The 19,498-nt window shown below is 40.6% G+C and overlaps 1 protein-coding gene across 14 annotated transcripts in view; it reads left to right on the top strand.

The window, feature by feature from the left end:
- The window catches only part of LOC135216083 (epsin-3-like), a 305,512-nt gene that overhangs the window by 3,445 nt on the left and 282,569 nt on the right, over positions 1-19,498 (top strand). The window contains exon 1 of one of the 14 annotated variants that reach the window (XM_064251082.1): positions 12,307-12,443. The exons of the other annotated variants lie outside the window; for them this stretch is intronic. The gene's annotated coding sequence lies outside the window, so the exon portion shown is untranslated. Of the gene's footprint in view, positions 1-12,306; positions 12,444-19,498 lie in introns of those variants that run through there. 14 annotated transcript variants of the gene reach the window in all.

The following is a 19,498-nucleotide window of genomic DNA, read 5'->3' as shown; positions in this document are numbered from 1 at the left end:
TTTTTTTGCAGTTGCCTTAGATAAATGTACTGTACGTATATAGTTTCATTACTTATGGTTAATATTGTTTTGTATAGGTGGAATATTTGTTCATATGAATATACAAACCCTCATCTTGTATGTATATAGAAAAATTATATTTAGTTTAATCCTGTTTTTAAAGTTAAGCACTGTACAACAGAGAAAATCAGTGCATTTTTACAAAATATTATCAATACCTATTGTAAAGGGAATAAGTTTCATCATCTAATTTCTTTTGAAAGGTTTATCAGCTTTAATAGTGAGATCTCTGCAAGATAAGTCTGAGGTATAATCTGAGCACAGACAAAATTTGGGAGGTTGAATTACATTTTCATATGAGAGAATTGAAGAAATGAAGCATACTTCACATCTTATGACATTTTAGCCAGAAATTTCTTCAATCTCTTACATCCTTCCATCGCTGACATCACATCTAACTTGTGTCACAGGATGTTTACTGAGATAAAAGAGCGCTTATGTGATGTCAATAAGTTGTAGAACCAGCTTAGCTTATCTGATATGTTTTTTTCATTGAAGGTGGATGATTTTATTTTAAGTGATTGCATTTAATATATTTTGGCCAAAATGCTACTGACATCTTTTTGGCAGCTTTATATATTAATGAAGTATAGTATTAATTTGTTTTTAATCTTCATATAACTGTTTTAGGATTCATCATGAAAATTCTGTATCATGTTTTGTTTATTGTATTACACACTAAACATACCTAAAACCCCTACACACCTTTTCAGTTTATATATAAAGTACATACTAATAATCTTCTTGAATGTCTGGACCTTTTAGAAAGGCCTAGAAGACAAGAATGGAAAAACTGAATAGTGCTTACTTCTGTGAAGGTAACTGGGCATGAAAATGTTAGTAATGAAGATGATAATTACCTTGAAAGTATTTAATAAATGGTAACTACCTGGGAGAGGTTTGTTTTTGTACATGCAACTTCCCCGGCAGATATATACTTAGCTTATGTCTCTGACGTCCCGACAGAATTCAAAACTCGCGGCACACGCTACAGGTAGGTCAGGTGATCACCCTCTCCCGCCGCTGGGTGGCGGGAATAGGAACCATTCCCGTTTTCAGAACAGATTTTCTCTGTCGCCGGTGTTGGCAACATCGTTGTTAGTTCCTCCTGCACGGAATTCTGCTTGCTTTGCTAAGGATTGTTTTTGGTGAAGTATTCTTTCTTTGGCTTTGGTATACGCTGATTTGGACCGTTTTTTGGATTTGCTTAGGATTCTTCATTATGGCTGATGATGTGCCTGAAACTCGTTTTAGAGTTTGTGTGAAAGAAGGATGTAAGGTGAGACTGCCGAAAGCTTCGGTGGATCCTCATACTATTTGTGTTAAATGTAGGGGGAATGAATGCTCAGTTAGTAACACATGTGAGGAATGTTTGAGTTTAACTGAAATGCAATGGAAGAGTTTGACTGTGTATGTAAATAAGTTGGAGAAAGATAGAATTAGGAAAGCTTCTGCTAAAAGTTCAAGTAGGTCCTGCTCTTTGGATCAGGACAATCTTTCTATTTCCAATGTAATTTCTCCTACTGCTAACGCAGGTTCAGCTCCTTCCCCCCGCAGCGAAATCGTAGATTCGTCTCGATCGGAGAAAGCTGCAATGGAAGCGTCGATCCGTAATTTGCAAAGGCAATTACGAGAAATGTAAGGTAAGAGTGAAGTGTGCAGTGAAGTGTACAGTGTCCCCAGTGTAGTGGAGGGGGCGTCTGACCGACTCCGCATTGCTCCTAGGCCTAGACCTCTTTCAGACTCCCATGACCAAGGGAGGAGGAATGCCGCAAGGGGGATGTAGAGTATTCCCAACGGTCAGTGGTCCCTTCGGCAGGTCCTGTAGACTCGTCCCAGGCTGCCTTGGACAGCTATAGACAAAGCGTCCTTAGGAAGTGTTTTTCCGACTCTGATTCTTCTTCTCCGAGACGCGGATGGAGCTCCGCGTCTAAGTCGCGCCCTCTGAAGAGAGCCTGGAAGGCGCCTGCAGGAGACGCATTAGACTCCAGCCCAGAGCCTTTTCCGGAGTATTCTCCCGCTCAGAAGAAGAGAGCGATGAAGTCTCCTGTTTCTTCTCTGGAAGGAATTCGCGCTTCTACCAAGAAGTTTTTGGTAGGACTGCAGGAGCAGTTATTCTCGTTAGTAGGCTCGCTGTCTAAGGAGCCATCTCGCAGGAAGGACGTCTCTCTTCCAGTAAAGAGCTCTCTTAAGAGACGGTCGTCAAGTCGGCGTTCGGACTCTGGTAGGCGTCTCTCTCCTGGAAGGCGCTACTCTCCAACAAGATCGTTGCTATACGCTTCTCCTTTTCGAGAACGATCTACTACTCCTACCAGAAGAACTTCTTCTAGTAGGATCCCGCATTCGTCTAGACGCCCGAATAAGGGCGCAAGCCCCTCTCCTGACAGGAGCCAGGATAGTCGATCCTTACGTAGGAGTAGAGAACGTTCTTCTCCTTATAGGCATTCTCAGAGAGATAGAAGCGCCTCTCCTTGCTATCTTAAGGAACAGGGACGCAGAGAGAGAGAGGAAGAAATCTCTCCCCCCAGACGTTCTCGTAGAGATTTTAGCGCCTCTCCTAGCAGGCGCCATCGTGATGTAAGACGGTATTCGCCAACCAGGCGATTTACTCCTTCCAGGCGCCCAGGACGGGACGCTAGCGCCTCTCCACGCAGACGCCAGGAGCCTGAGAAGAGCATGATTGGTTCTGTACGCCCTACTCCTGTTAGGCTCTCCTTAGGCGCTACTCTCCAACAAGATCGTTGCTATACGCTTCTCCTTTTCGAGAACGATCTACTACTCCTACCAGAAGAGCTTCTTCTAGTAGGATCCCGCATTCGTCTAGACGCCCGAATAAGGGCGCAAGCCCCTCTCCTGACAGGAGCCAGGATAGTCGATCCTTACGTAGGAGTAGAGAACGTTCTTCTCCTTATAGGCATTCTCAGAGAGATAGAAGCGCCTCTCCTTGCTATCTTAAGGAACAGGGACGCAGAGAGAGAGAGGAAGAAATCTCTCCCCCCAGACGTTCTCGTAGAGATTTTAGCGCCTCTCCTAGCAGGCGCCATCGTGATGTAAGACGGTATTCGCCAACCAGGCGATTTACTCCTTCCAGGCGCCCAGGACGGGACGCTAGCGCCTCTCCACGCAGACGCCAGGAGCCTGAGAAGAGCATGATTGGTTCTGTACGCCCTACTCCTGTTAGGCTCTCCTTAGGAGTTCCGAGTTTACCTTCTCGCAAGAGTCTTCGAAAGGAAGTAAACCCCTCTCCTGGCAGGAGCCAGGATGAGAGCAGACGTTTTTCTACCCCAAGGCGCGTAGCGCCTGATAGACGCCACCGACGTGACGCTAGCGCCTCTCCTCACAGGCGCCAAGAGCCTGGAAAGAACCTGTTACGGGATTCTCGCCCTACTCCTGATAGAGTTTCCTGTAAAGATGCGAGCTCTTCCCCTCTCAGGCAGCAAGAGCCTTTGAGAAGAAGCAGGCATTCTTCTTCTGCTAGGCCCCTTCCAGTAGAAACTGTTTCTTCAGGCAATAGGATCGCTTCGGGAAGTGGTCTTCCTTCCTCTACCAAGCTTCCTTTGAAGGAGAAGAGCACTTCTCCTTCTAGGACTCCTTCTCCAAAGAGGCATTCTTCTCCTAATGCTACCTTTGAAGAGGTATCTGAGGAGGAAGTTCCTATAGATGCGGGTGTCTCGGATTACAAGAGACTGGCAGCCCTGCTTCTTCAAGAGTTCGGTGACTCTCTTCGTCCTGCAGATCCTCCTTCACCGGGATCACTGCTTTCAAACACTAAGCTTTCCAAGTTGTCTTCGTTCGTGAAAATGAATCCGACCCTTTCTATGAAGAAAGCCATCAAGAGCTTGGAGAACTGGCTCCTCTCTAAGAAAGAAGCAGGCAAGACGGTTTTTTCCTGCCCTCCTTCGAAGTTGGCAGGTAAGCCAGGTGTCTGGTATGACACGAAAGAGCCAATGGGATTGGGCCTTCCTTCTTCAGCTGATGCTGATTTTTCATCGCTAGTGGATTCGTCTAGAAGACGCTCTCTTCTTTCGGCAAAGGCTTCATGGTGAATGTGCGAAATGGACCATTTACTTAAGGGTCTATTTCGCACACTTGAGGTCTTTAATTTTATGGATTGGGCCTTGGGAGCCCTGGCCAAGAGAGCACAGGATCCAGACTTTGTTTCTATGGAAGTGTTAACGAGTGTCCTTTCTTGTCTTGATAAGGCCTTGATGGATGGATCTACGGAGGTGGCTTCTCTCTTTGGATCTGCAGTCCTTATAAAGAGATCTGTCTACAGTTCCTTTTTGGCAGTCCCTGGTTATTGAAGGGGGTTCTTTTCTGACAGCTTCATGATAAGGGGTTTATGAGATCCCCTGTAGGGATTGTGATAAGTCATACTATGGTTTCACTGGAAAATCTCTCGGAAAGATTAACTCAACATAACTGATCAGTTAGATATGGAAAACATAGTTTGGCAATTTTCCGTCATATAAATAGCACAAACCATATTATGGATTGGAACTCATCCCGAATTTTATACAAGAGCAGTTGCTGATACAAATGTCAGATGGTAGAATCTTCACTGATAAAACAACAAGATAATAGTATTAACCTTTCCATTAGTGCATGGGACTGACCAGATAGACTATATCTTCCTTAAGGCAATGATGAAGCGGATTAAGACTATTAAGACAATTAACAGAACCAGCAGCAGCTTAGATGTGACCCCAGGCATCACCTAAGGGCATATCTCCAACTATATATTTCGCTAATGAAGCTTCTTCTGTCATTCACTGGCTTGGTAAGGGTGGAAGTGAGTCCATTGAAATATAGTCCTTAGCTTTTAACCAGAGTTTTAATGGGCCTTGATACTTGAGACATATCCTGTTTTAACAGAAGAGTTTATTTACATATATATATATGTGTGTGTGTGTGTGTGTGTGTGTACATACATATATACATAAATTACTTGCTTCACTGAAAGCAATAGCATGACTAATCTACAGAGGATCAATAACATGCATCACACAGTTCTCCATAGGACAGTCATCATAAGGCCCCAGAAACTGTTCTGGGGAATATTTATCTGGATATATATATATATATATATATATATATATATATATATATATATATATATATATATATATATATATATATATATATATATATATATATATATATATATACATATATATACATACATACATACATATACACACCCACACATATATATATATATATATATATATATATATATATATATATATATATATATATATATATATATATATACTATATATATGTATGTACATACATATACACACAGATAAATAGTCACCAGGACAATTTTTGGGGACTTCTGATGAGTGTCCTATGGAGAATTGCATGATGCATGTTATTGATCCTCCCTCTGTAGCTTAGTCATGCTATTGCTTTCAGAAATTAAGCAAGTCTACAATTGATTTTCAAATTGATTATTTTTGTGGTATGATGACTTTAGAGTACGTACTATGCAAGGTTATCTTTTATATATGTATTTTTTAAAAGTTTTTGTATACATAGTAAGACCAAATATATTCATCTTCTTGAGGGCATATTTAAGTTTATTGGCTTGAGTTATATAATAAAGAACAGGTTGAAATTCAAAATCAGGCTAAAAGGTTTAAACCCTATTTCTGTTTTTATGGAGATTAGAATTAAGGCTCTAGATTTATTATGAAAGTGGGTGTTGCAGATAGGAATGTGAATTTGATATTTTTATAGTTACTTGAAACTGTGAATTATGTTGTTGTAGATGCCAGTATCTGATTTGTATGGATTGTGGTAAAAAATGTTTTTTTGAATGTGGCTGTTCTAATTGAAGCATCAAATGCTTTATGGAAGAATACTTCAGTTAAGCCAGAATTTAATGGTTTTGCAGAATTCTAAAAGCTTTAAGCCTTATGAGCTTCTACTATGAACTGACTTGCGTAAAATTTGCATTGATCGTTGTTTGCTACCAGTTATCACCCGATATATGCATGTGTTGCCAGATCTCCCAAGATTCTTTGCTTTTCATCTGCAATTTAACCGGATCCAGCTAGGCACTAGAAAATTATCCTATTGTTAAGACCGAAGGTTTGTAGCTATGAAAAATACAAATTGTCTTAGAAAATTTGTCATTTTGAAGGATATTCATGTGTTGATGGTGCCTTTTTAGTTGGAAATAAAGTGACTTGTTGCACTTAATTGCTTTAATGATTCATGATAATATTACTAGCGGTAAGGAAGATCATCTGCATTACTCCAGACTGAATGGGATTTTCTGTTTCCTAATTTTGGTTAGAATAGTGTTATTGGAAATTTGGGAATACATAAATACAAATATTTTTGTTTCCTATGAAAAAATTAAAGGAAAACATGCTGGTGCAGCATTGTATAGTGTATAGAGAGCTGTTATGCATTGTTTGGTCTTCTGTAGAATGAATTAGTAGCTAAGGTAAGGCCTTGTAGAGTTGTTTGGTTTGAATTTGATTAGCTCTTGTTATTGCATTGTTTTTCATAGATAGTGCTTACGCTGTCGCATGAATATTCTGGTTATCACAGCTTAATAAGCTGTGCTTATTATGCACGTTTGTCTGCTACCTTGTGGTTCTCTGGGATCTTGAGATTTTTTCCCTAGTTTAGCAGATTTTGTGAATGTTTGTAAATTTTGAATGTTATCCAGGGTACCCATTTTATGTTTCCTGTTCATGGTGAATGCTCCGTCACTTATTCATGCACGCTGCTTAACAGATACATACCGGTGTTTTGTATGCTCTTAAACTTTGTGGCTGGAACTCCTCCAGTGATACTGTAATTACATGGCTTTTCCTGGTAAGTTAGGCCCCATTATCCTACCACCCATACTATTTCTCTTCAGAGATGCTGTTTATGATTTAGGGAGTTGTGATAAAATACAGCAATCTAATAAACAAGAATGTAATGCTTTTTCAAACAAACCCGTTTCAGTAATCGTAGAGGGATGGCCTTTTCTTTCCCACTATGGCTTTTGAATATGTGGGGCACGCACAATCAGCTGACCTCATTTGCAAAGGTGGATACTCAGTTTTGTGCTGAAGAAGCATTTCAGTCTTGACTGCTAGAAGATTGAAAAGGAAATGTATATGGTGAATAAAAAAAAACATGCTTTATGTAATATAAACATTGTACAATATTAACCATCTTGTAGTCTTTTGTTATTTTCACATAATTTATATGTAGTACATACATACATGTATGTATCTCAAACGGAAACAATGTTATGATTTTTGGGCATCCGTAAACACAGAGAATATAGTAAAACTTTATTTTTGAACTGGGAAAAAATGAGTAAGCAAAGATGCAAAGGTAGAGGGCAACTCTTGTCTGTGGCTTCTTTATTATGACGTTGTGATGCCCTTTGCATATAAAGTGACTTCAGATAGGAAGTGTTATCATAGATAGTACTGGAAATATAATGGAATTTTGCTGTTCACTTTTTGTATAAACTAATCACCCATTGCTTTTGGTTACTGTATTTTTTTTCAAATTACACAGGAATTGTTTCTTTTATTATATTCAGTTACCTAATTTATTTTTTTATACTTATGGTGTGTTTTGTAATTTGTACCGTATCAGGTCTTGTTTGATTTGAAAATATTGGGTTGCATAAGGGTAAAAGTTCATGTAGCCTTTGTACGTTCTCTTTGAAATAGGTTAGTTAGGTGTACCTACGTCATTCTTCTTGTTAAGGATCAGACGCAAGTGCTGTGTCAGCAGAATAGGTTAATCCTGTTTCTTGCACTTGTGTGGCTTTCAGGAGTTAATGGTTACCCTGATGCTTGTGATTCTGTCTTGTATATTGGACAGATTCTCCCATTGTCTTTTTATAGTTTTTTTTTTTTTTTTTTTTTAATGAACTAAATTTATTTACTTTGCTGGAGCATATTTTATGCCTAGAATTCATTGATAGGAAGTTTGTAGCTATTTTGTATTAATAAAAAGATAGCTGAGCTTATTTATCTCCTGAAAAATAAAGAATTGACTAGCATTATTTGTTCAAGAATGATGAATCTGGTGTTCAGATGTCTGTTTCCAATAGTGGTAATAACATAGCAAAAGTGCTAGTACCTAAGTTTATGGTCTGTGATACTATGAAGGGCATCAGACAGAGATAATTTAAATGTGAAATGGAGAGGAGCATGTATAATTCTCATTTTGGAATAATTCATATTTTCTTTTAATTACAAAGTCATTCGCCTTCATTATAGCTGTTAACCCAGAATAAATTTATATGCTGAATGCTTTACTATAGTATAAAGGTTTTGTCCAAGAGGATTAATTGTACTATACTGTCCTTGAATCCAAAAGGTGTATTCAGTTCTTTCTGGTCTGAAGAATTAATACAAAAATGAGGTTTATGGAGAAACGTAGGTAGTTCTTTTCTTTTGTGAAAAGTATGGCTCAGATTTTTCCTATTTGAGGGGCATCTAGCTTGTAAATTGTATTCATAGTTGTTGTATTTTTTATATAGTATCTAGAGAGCTTAATGAATGGTGAAGATGTAAAGCAAAAAATGAAAGAGAATGTGAACTCTTTTTATGTTTGTAAAATTGAAAATTAAGTTTGTGGTTTCCTTCTGTATATATTTTAAACAAAATCCCAATGGACTACCTTGTTCACTGTGCCTTAAATGGTCCTTAACAGCATCCCTTCTGCCCTACTGGATTGCTCTCTGACATTTACATTCATCTCTTCCTTTGGATCTCTTCCCATTTAGCTTAGCAACCTACTTTTACTTTAGGTTGCTGTAATTACCAAAAATAATGTTTTTGGGTGAGCCTTATGAGTCTAGAAGTGTGACTGGGAGTCCTCAGTAAATTAATTTGTAATAAATAATTAAGATAGAGTGTAAGAAAGTTAGTGCCTTTTGTCATGTTTTTCACTGGTCAAATATTGCCTTAATGATATCTCTGCCAAGTATTTTTTTTCTGGCAAGCTTTAACATATCATTTTGATATTTTATTGTTCTTGTTTACCACTTTTGAAGAAATTTTCTCAAGAATGGGTATTCACTTCAAAATGATACCAAAACAACCAGCTTTTAATTATGTAACTTAACCCAGTAATTACATAGCTAAGAGTTTCACTCGCCGCTATATAATTACTGGGTAAGTGAAATTAAAACTTTGTTTCAGGAGTTTTGAACAGTCCTGTTCAACAAGAGAGCTCAAACATGCGATGAGCAATCTTACTCTGGTTATGAGTAGTCTCACTCAAGCTCTATTCAGACCACTACGTTGATTGTCAGTCAGGAATCTGACTCTAAAGACAATTTTCCTGTTGACCTTGGCTTCCTTGAAGAGAGCAGGTGAGCTTCATGGCCCGATTTATGACTGTAAAAGCACCGGGTTAGAGGTCTGTCTCCCAGAATTCGTAGGTAAGACTCAAAATCCCTTGGTTCATGATGGCAGATATGTCTTGTTTTCATTCTTCACATGAATGAATTGGTGGACAGTGATCTGTAGGAGTTTCTGCCTTGTCCTATCAGGGCTCTGCCTTGCTATCTGAAAGATTCTTCACCTAAGGCCCTAGGTGTCGTAGACTTTATGTTAGCACCGGCTGGTCCAGAATGGAAGTTTCCAAGATCTCCTTTTCATTCTGGCTGTGTGAGGTGATTAAGCAGGCATACTCCTCACCAGATAATTCTGTCACAGTCTGTGCAGACTAGAGCATATGACATTAGAGAAATGTGTTCTTCTATGGCAGTGAAGAAGTTGCCTGTTCATAGGATTTTGAATGTTGGTTCCTGACTTCAGCAGACCACGTCCACTTCCTTTTCCTGAAGGACATTGCTCACAGGTCCTTGGAATAATTTTTTTTTTTTCCCTTAGGTTTGGTGGTGGCTGCCTATCAAGTTATGTAGCTCATCCAGTGCCCCCAGTGGGACAGTTGGTATCTTACCTAAGATGATTGTGTGGAAGAGATAATGAGGGAGATGGCTGGTCTCCGCCTTTCTCTTTTTTCCTTTCTTCCTGCAGGCGGTTTGAAGAAATGACACGTCATAAGTTGGAACTGGTCTAATACAGGTGAGTGTGGCAGCCATACTGGTTGTAGTGATTTGGTTTGTTCCTATATAGGCAGTCCCCAGTTATCAGTATGTTCCCTTGGCAGGGTGCTGATAAACGAAAACTGCCATTAACCAAAATTTTATGAATTATGGAGCTTATGGTGTCGAGTTTCAGTTAATGGCAACTCTGTTAGGTATGGTATGGCGCTGTAACTATTATCGGCACCTTATGGCACGGATAACCGAAACTCAGCCTGTTATGGCGCCATAAATAACTGATTTCATGGAGCTAGATAAGCGCCATAAAACTGAATCGCCATTAACCAAGTCTGCCGATAACTGGGAGTGGTAACAAGTCCCTGTGGCCTATGTGATTTGTTGCTTGAACAGACAAGAGTTCTTTTCACCTTTTACGATTGCAATGAATCTGGACATGTTCCATTGTGTTTAATCCCAGAAGGTTGAGTTTTTAGATATTTATCTATTCTCTTAGGGGCTCAGACCCCCTTCTTTAGAACGTGATTGTCTAGGAAGGGTGGTCACGTGGGCTGAACCCCCAGCCGGTTCAGGGTACTTGTACTACCTCCCTCCAAGTATAAGTCAATCCTATTGTTAAGACCGAAGGTTTGTTCCACACAAATGACAAATATTTTAATCTATTTGTATTTTTCATAGCTAACAAACCTAAGGTCTTAACGTTAACGCCCACTTCTAGCCGCCCCTCTCATATCTTGGGTTGGAAGAAAGCTTGGTGCGTCACAAGGTTCCAAGCCTGGTCAGTGAATAACATCTACACACCTCGTATGCGCATGAGTTGCCAGATGCCAAAGATTCCTTGCTTTGCAATCCGTTTTTAACTGCTTTCCAACTGGTGCTAGAAAATTTATCCAATTGTTAAGACTGAAGGTTTGTTAGTTATGAAAAATACAACTTTATTAAAAAATCTGTCATTTTATTATATAAAAATACCATTTTATTCCGTGAAAAATAGATTCACAGTGAACAGTAAAAGAATTATGTTCATAATTGTTCTAAGTGTGATTTGCCAGAAGCAAATTTTATGACTCCAGAATCTTGAAGGATTAAACTTTTTTATTTCGCTTCTAATATTTGTTTTTTCCAATGATGTTCATGATACCTAAAGCCACGTTTAATATTTATCCTTGTAAAATTAAAGTTTATGCATGGGCCTTAATATTTCATATGGTTCAAGAGTCTTTGGTGTTAAGGATTCTGCTTGGCAGTTATGTAAGCCATTTCTCGTAAATTATCTGCAGAAATTTTTTGCTAAATTTTGCAGTTAGAACAGAAAATGTTATTGTAATTCTGATTTATACTCTTTCATGATGTTAGGTTTCCTTTAACCATCTGTCATTACTAAACGTATATTGTTTTTCCTTTTTTTATGGAAATGGTATTAGTGTACAATTTCATGAGTAAATGAGCTATTGTGAAGTATCTTTTCTTATAAAAACAAGTCAATAATACCATGCTTGAGTTTTGCGAGGATCTCCCAATTCCTGGTGCCCTTTGTAGAAAACCAGTAGATATTAGGTAAATACCAATGACAGATACCATAGGCAAGTCAGGTAGTGCTGCTCCTGATTCATTATTTTTTCCTTGTGATTGGCTAGTCTCTTGGTTAATATTAATGTATGTGATCACAGTTCTTTTGTCCTTAACAAATTCATATTTAGTTATAGGGGGTTGCAGTTTTGTTTTTGCAGTACTATTTAATCCAAGGGAAATTACTGGAATGGTAATATGTATAAAAGTCAGCAATGTTGGTGTAAACACATTTTGCTTTGCACTGTTTCGACTCTCTAGTTGAATAATGTTTCGACTCTCTAGTTGAATAATGTTTTTTAGTGTTAATATTGGAACAACTCGTTGCATATCTAAGTATGTAGTATTTACAAGTCATTAAAATTTTACATAGCCATTCTCACTACCAGTTTGTAATACTATTGGTATATTTTGAATACCTTAAAGTCTGGGATTTCATACATAATTAGAAGTTGCTCTATTCATGAATTCTGTATTTTATAGAATATCTTAATAATTTAAGATTTTGCAGTCAGAAAGAGGAATTAAATCACCCCCTTGAAAGGCACTCAGCATGTCAAGTGATGTACATTATCATACAAACTGTCATGGCTTCCTGAAAGTTGGGAAGCCATGCTAATGCAGAAAATGGGGCCTTTGTGTACGGAACCTTAGTCTGCTTCTAGGCTTGTGCACAGCAGTGAGTCAAGAAAGTTGTGTGAATATTTTTCGTAACCTAAGTTAGAGAACTGTGTTTGTAACTTGTGTATTTGAGTTGCATATAAGGGTTAGTATTGTAATTCACTGTGTTCTAAAGTCCTTTCAGTAATGATGTAATTATAAGGTAGTATTGTAATTATAAGGTAGTATTGATGTGTTGGTGTTCCAAAGCTTCTGTTGTACATTCGGTAAGCTATTTCAGCAGAATCATTTCTCCAGTTTATTTAACCTTCGAAGTTGTGTCTGAGATATGGGTGCATTATCAAATGTAGTACGGATTACTTTTTAAATGTATTTTTTCCTAATTTCACCATCCATTGCTTAAATATAGCCATCATATTGAAGGTCAAAAAGAGGTCAGTTAAGACTAAAAACAAAATTTTAACCTAATTTTATTTCTGGGCTTGTTTCTAATGTACATGAATTTAGAGTTAAAAATGCTGTACTACTTTTGTTATTTAAATCAATTCACAATCTTTGGGATTACAGCACAAAGATGGATTGTTCTGTTTTATTATTGCTGCTGTGTCTAAGTACATAGTATACTACTTTGTTATAAAGGGGAAGCAAATCATAAATAACTTGCATTACTTAGTGGGATATTCTTACAATTCTTGAGTATGTAAATGTAAAGGAACCGGGCAGGCATTTGTACATGAAGTTGTTGTTGTTGATGTTGTTGTTATTATTATTATTATATTTATTATTATCATTATTATTATTATTTATAAATGGCAGTCATATTTGTTTAATTTTCATATTTCTAAGTGTAGTAATAATTACTGTCACAGTACATAACACTTTGTGACTCAGAAACTTGAATTGGTGGATGTATGCAAGTCTTGTACGGTATGTGTGACACTAGCACACCTGGTTGTAATTAGTTTTCTTTTTATAGATGAAACTGATAAGTTTGTTTATAAATATTATTCAGATATTGTCAGTTTCTGCCTCACTTCAAATGTATGTAAGTGACTCATCAGTAGACAACTTGTAAGTTTTCTTCTCTTGACTGTGTCTGTCGCACACATTCATTGTAAGTGTTAGGCTATTTGGTATTAATAACTGATTAAGGATTCCCAACCCATATTGACAGATGTTAGGAGAAATTTACTCTGGCAGATAGGTATTATTGGTGCTTATGTTTAAGAGGTTTCATAGATTACATGTTTGTTTGTTTAGGCTTTAACTACACCAGTCTCTGTTCATATTGTTTTTTGAATAGTCTAGGTTTTTTTCCTTCTCAGGTTAATTCCTTGGAATCAGCCTGAGAAGAGCCTTTGTTAGGCTCAGAGGTCTGGTTAAACTAATCTTTTATCCTATCCTATCCTATCTGCATGTATGCTTTAAAGTTATCAGATTGATAACTTACTTGATCATGGTGTTGTATTTTGTCTAGTGTGCTAGGAAATAGTTGCTTTGCCTTAGAATTCTAGTCAAATGATATTCGTTGAATGATCATTTATATGTGATTTAACAACGACTCTCGGCCCTTATCCCATTAAGTATACCTGAGTATATATACTATGGTCATAAACTGAATAATTTCTTATTTAATAGTTAAGAAAATGTAACAACTTGAAATTGTAGTTCAGTAAACTTACTATGCAGTGAATCCTTATTGTCATAATCTTATACATTTTTAGCTATTCAAGGGCAAAACTGAATTCACATACCTGAGTCAGAGGCTGCACATTTTTAGTATCTTATCACTCCTTGATAGATAAATTGTGTCCCACATTATGGAAGAGTTGGTCAAGTGGGTTCATGTGATTTATAACTTAAGCTGTTCTGGTGAGTTATAAATGTTTGGTATTTGTGAAAATCATGGTACAAATTAAGCCTCAAAATACAGGCAGTCCCCATTTATCAGCAGACTCGGTTCATTGGCGGTTTATGGCTCCCAAATGCGCCAAGTTCCAGTTATATGCACCATAAGGGGCCAGTAATAGTCATGATACCATAACATACCTAATAGAGGTGCCATTAACCAGATATCTGCACCATAAGCACCATAAATTGCTGAGTTTTGGTTAGTGGCAGTTTTTGCTTATCAGCACCCAACCGAGAATGGAACCCCCAGCGATACCCGGGGACTGCCTGTATGGGAAAAATGATATGCATGTAATACCTACATGTTGAAGGCCCAGTTTTACACCAAGCCAGTTACCCATAAACCTACAAGCTAATCATCTGCTTTACTGCAATCATAAAAACTTGATTGTTCTCAACAGTATTTATTCTGTACCAAATGTGCTTAACACCTTCCACATTGCTTCTATGAATTCTATTTTTAGCTTTGTGTTGGTCTTGGTATGCCCCATATAGGGCATTGCCATCAGTGCACCTCATACAGTGCACTGTAGGCATTACTTAAGGTTCTTTGTAACATCCCTTAGCTCCAGCTGCAACCTCTTTTCTTTAATTGCTCTTCTAACAATTGTTTCAAAGTGCAATGGTGAGATTTTCCTCCTGTTACACCTTTCAAACCTTTTTACTGTCAATTTCTATTTTAGCGCTGAATGATCTTTTAGTTCTTAGCACTTGACCTTTGGCCTAAATTATGCATTCTAGGACCAGGTTGACCTAAATTCTGTATTCTAGGTCTAGGTATGGTAAAAGTAACTCTGGAATACCTCTCATAACAGTCTCCTCAATCATCTTTACCCTTAGACAAAGGAACAGTTACTCCACCCTCTCATTCAAGTGGAACCTTTCCCTTTTCCAGATATATCTAAAACACCAGGTCAGCCACTTAGTTATACTTTCACTGCTGTACTGCAGCATTTCTTAATACCATAAACCCATTAGTATCTCCATTTTTTTAGACTTTCATTTCCATTCTTACATTATCAATTGTAAATTTCTCAATCATTCTCTTTCATCATCCTTATTCAAGAAATTTAAAAAAATACTTGGGACAGTGGACACAGGATTGTATTTTTTTTTGGACAGTATCTGTCCATTGCATACTATTTTTGTACATGAACTTCCCTGACAGATATATACTTAGCTATAGTCTCCGACGTTCCCGACAGAATTTCAAATCTCGCGGCACACGCGACAGGTAGGTCAGGTGGTCTACCTTACCCGCCGCTGGGTGGCGGATGTACGAACCACTCCCGTAAGCTTGTCAGATTTTTCTCTGTCGCGGGAACGATAACAACTGTTGTCGGTTCCTCTCGATAGTTTTTCGATTCTCGCTTGCCTGGAGTTAATTTGGACTTCTTTTGGTGACGTATTCGCTTTGTTTGGCTTGGCATACGCTGATTGTGGACCGGTTTGATTTTGAGTTTGATTTTCTTTAACGATGTCTGATCTAGAATCGGTAGTTAAAACTTCGGTGTTGTTTAGGGTTTGCGTGAATGAAGGATGTAAGGTGAGGTTGCCGAAAGCTTCGGTAGACCCCCACACGGTTTGCATGAAATGCAGGGGGAATGATTGTGCGTTTGCTAACCCTTGTAGTGAATGTAAGGGATTGAATGAAGAAGAATATAAGGCTCTCTCTTCTTATGTTAGGAAGTTGGAACGTGATAGAGTGCGTAAGGCTTCCTCTAGAAGTTCTAGCAGATCTAGAATGAGTGAGTTGGATGTGGATCCTAATAGTACTAACGTAGAATTAGAACCTTCTTCCCAAGTTGCAGCCCCGGCTCCCCGCACCGAAGCCGGAGATTCGCCTTCGGAGGCGGCAGCTCTGAAAGCCAAGAATCGTTCTGTGGATCAGAAGATTCGTCAGTTGGAAGGTAAGGAGAGTGTTAGTGATCAGTGCAGTGTCCCCAGTGTTGTGGAGGGTGCGTCTGACCGGCTCCTTAGTGCCTCTAGGCCTAGACCTCTTCCAGACTCCCAGTTCCAGTGGAGTAGGAAAGTCGAAAGCCGCAGGAGGGCTAGGGAGAGCCCCCACCGGTCAGGCGTTCCCCTCGGCAGATCCTGAAGTACGCTCCCAGGCTGCCTCGGATCGCTACAAGAAGGAGCTCCTACGCCAATGCTTCTCCTCTTCGTCGTCTCCCTCTCCGAAGAGAGGTTGGAACTCCCCGGATGCGTCGCGCCCGTTGAAGAGGGCTTGGAAGGACTCCCTGCAGTCCTTTGGCTTCTAGTCCGGAGGTTTTCCCGGAAGAATCGTCGGTGGAGGCGAAGAAACACAAGAAATCCTGTGATCGTTCTTCTTCTCGCGCTCCGCGCTCGGCGCCTGCTTCCGAGGAAGAATTAGAAGATTCTCCTACGAGAGTACTCGCGGGACTTCAAGCTCAGATCACGGCGCTAGCAGACTCTCTAGCAGTTAGATCACGTAGGAAGAAGGACGTTTCTCTTCCGATCAAGAGATCTAGGCGCCGCTCTTCAGAGGATCGTTCTCCTTCATATGGGGAGGTTTCGTATGAAGGTGGGGGATGGCGCGTGAGCGCCCTCGCTCGCGGGAGCGCCCTCACTCGCGTGAGCGCCCTCGCTCGCCTGGCTCTCTTTCAATTTCAAGGCGCCAAACATCGGTAGGACGCCTCTATGGAGAAAGAAGTTTTTTCTCCAGATTGGATTCCCGCTTCCGGTAAGCGCACTGCACCTGCTCATCACGCGATTTCTTCAACTCCCTCGCGTGAGACTTCTCCTCAGCAGCCTCAAGATTATAGAAGGCGCCCTTATACAAGTAGGCGTTCTTCTTCCAGATGTCACTCTCCTCGAGTATCGGATCGTGACTTCTCTCCTGACAGGCATCTAGAGTCTGGTAGGAGTCGTGTGCATGATAGACGGCCTACTGTTAGCCGCTCCCCGCAAGGTAGGCGCCAAGAGCCTACTGCACATAGCTCTCCTAGTAGGCGCTCGTCTCTTTTAAGGCGTCATACTCCTGATTATTCTCCTAAGGGCAGACAACAAGAGTCTTTCAAGCGCCTTCTCCGTGTAGGCGCTCTCCCGCTTCTAGGCGCACTTCTCCTGACCGTTTGTCTCTTGGTAGGCACCAGGAATCCCGGAAGCGCCCTTCTCCTAAGTAGGCGCTCGTTAGTTTTGAAGCGCCCTTCTCCTGAATGTTACCCTCTTGTTAGACGCAAGAGTCTCGCAAGCAGCCTTCTCCTAGTAGGCGCATTTCGCCTTCCAGTCGAACTTCCGTTGATCGTACGCAACTGGACAGGTATGGAGAGCCGCGCAAGCGCTCTGCTCTCGATAGGCGCTCTTCTCCTGGCAGCCGCTCGCCCCAGGATAGGTGCATAGAGTATAGTAAGGCGCTCGCCTCCTCGTAAGCGCCCTGCGGATGTTTCCGAGAATTCTCGGAGTAGGAGCCCTACCTCTCCTTCGGCTGAGATTCCGTATACCTCGAAGAGGGAGTCTCATCGTATACTTCCCAGATCTTCTCATCGTTCTCCAGTGGATGTGAACTCTTCTAAGAGAGGGCGTTCTCCAACCTCTCGCTCAACTCCTGCTAGGATCCCTTCGTCACCTAAGGATCTTCCGCGCTCGCCTCGACAAGACGTCCTAGAAGGTTCGGATGAGGAACCGAACACTTCTGCTGCTGTCTCTTCTTACAAGAAGTTACAGAGCGACTTTTTACAAGTTTTTGGGGATTCCCTTACGCCTACGGCTCCTCCTTCTCCTCACTCACTTTTTTCAACGGCGAAGACAGCGAAGAGTTCTTCTTGTGTGAGGATGAAGCCAACTCTTTCTATGAAGAAGGCACTGAGGAGTTTTGGTTCCTGGATGGCTTCCAAAGAAGAAGCGGGGAAAACGATGTTCGCTTTTCCTCCTTCGAAGTTTCAGGATGCGCTGGTTTCTGTACGAAACAGGAGAGCCCTTAGGATTGGGTCTACCGTCTTCGGCTGATTCGGATTTTTCGGCACTGGTAGATTCGACAAGGAGAACTGCCCTTAACTCTGCTAAGACGACTTGGGCAATGAACGAATTGGATCATTTGCTCAAAGGTATGTTTAGAGTGCTAGAAGTATTTAACTTCCTTGATTGGTCGTTGGGAGTCCCTAGCCAAGAAAATTGAAGTGCCAGAGTCAATTTCACCAGATGATCTTATGTGTGTTTTGTCTTGTATGGACAAGTCAGTAAGAGACGGAGCGAGTGAAATCGCCTCCCTTTATGGGGCCGGCATCGTGAAGAAGAGGTCGGTTTACTGTTCCTTCTTAACGAAGTCGGTCTCCCATGCTCAGAGGTCTTCTTTGCTGTTTGCTCCTCTGTCTACTCAGTTGTTCCCGAAACATCGAGTGCAGGACATTTCGAGGTCACTTTCGGCCAAAGCCACCCAGGACCTTTTGGCACAGTCGGCAAGAAAACCTCGCCCTTCCTTCCCTACCAAGGCTAAGAAGGAAAAGGCAAGTGTTCGAGAACCCTTTCGAGGGGCATCTTCATCAAGAACCTCTACGTTTAGAGGTCGTAGACCTTCAAGAAGGGGTAAGACTTTCGCCAAGTCTGTTAAAGCCCCCAAATAACTTGCAAGTCCTTCAAACAACGGTGGGCGCCAGACTCTTAGAGTTTGCAGAAGTCTGGGCCCAAAAAGGGGCGGATCCTTGGACCCTTTCTATTTTGAGGAGAGGTTACCTATCCCTTTCGTCGAAAGACCTCCCTTGACGACCATCCCAAGGGAACTGACGGCCAGGTACAGAGACCCCATCATGAATCAAGCTCTCCATCTAGCAGTAGATCAGATGCTGGAGAAGGGGGCTATCGAACTAGTGACAGACCATCATTCATCGGGCTTCTACAACCGCCTTTTCCTAGTTCCGAAGTCCTCAGGGGGATGGAGACCGGTGTTGGATGTAAGCGCCCTGAACTTCTTCGTAGAAAAGAAGAAGTTCACGATGGAAACGCCTTCATCAGTGCTGGCAGCGCTTCGTCAGGGGACTGGATGGTTTCCTTGGATTTTCAGGACGCTTACTTCCACGTACCGATCCATCCTTCCTCGAGGAAGTTTCTCAGATTCATGATGGGGGGGAAAATTTTTCAGTTCAGGGTGGCTCTGTGTTTCGGCCTCTCGACGGCCCCTCAAGTGTTCACGGGGATTTTGAGGAATGTGGCTCAATGGCTTCATTTGAAAGGGGTGAGGATATCCATGTACCTCGACGATTGGCTAATAAGGGCCAATTCAGAAGATCGTTGTTTGAAGGACTTACAAGTAACTTTAGAATTGACGAAGGC

The sequence above is a fragment of the Macrobrachium nipponense genome, chromosome 6 (assembly GCF_015104395.2).
Source record: "Macrobrachium nipponense isolate FS-2020 chromosome 6, ASM1510439v2, whole genome shotgun sequence".
Taxonomy (NCBI): domain Eukaryota; kingdom Metazoa; phylum Arthropoda; class Malacostraca; order Decapoda; family Palaemonidae; genus Macrobrachium; species Macrobrachium nipponense.
Note: the sequence above shows the minus strand (reverse complement) of the source record. Positions and strands in the feature narration are given on the sequence as shown.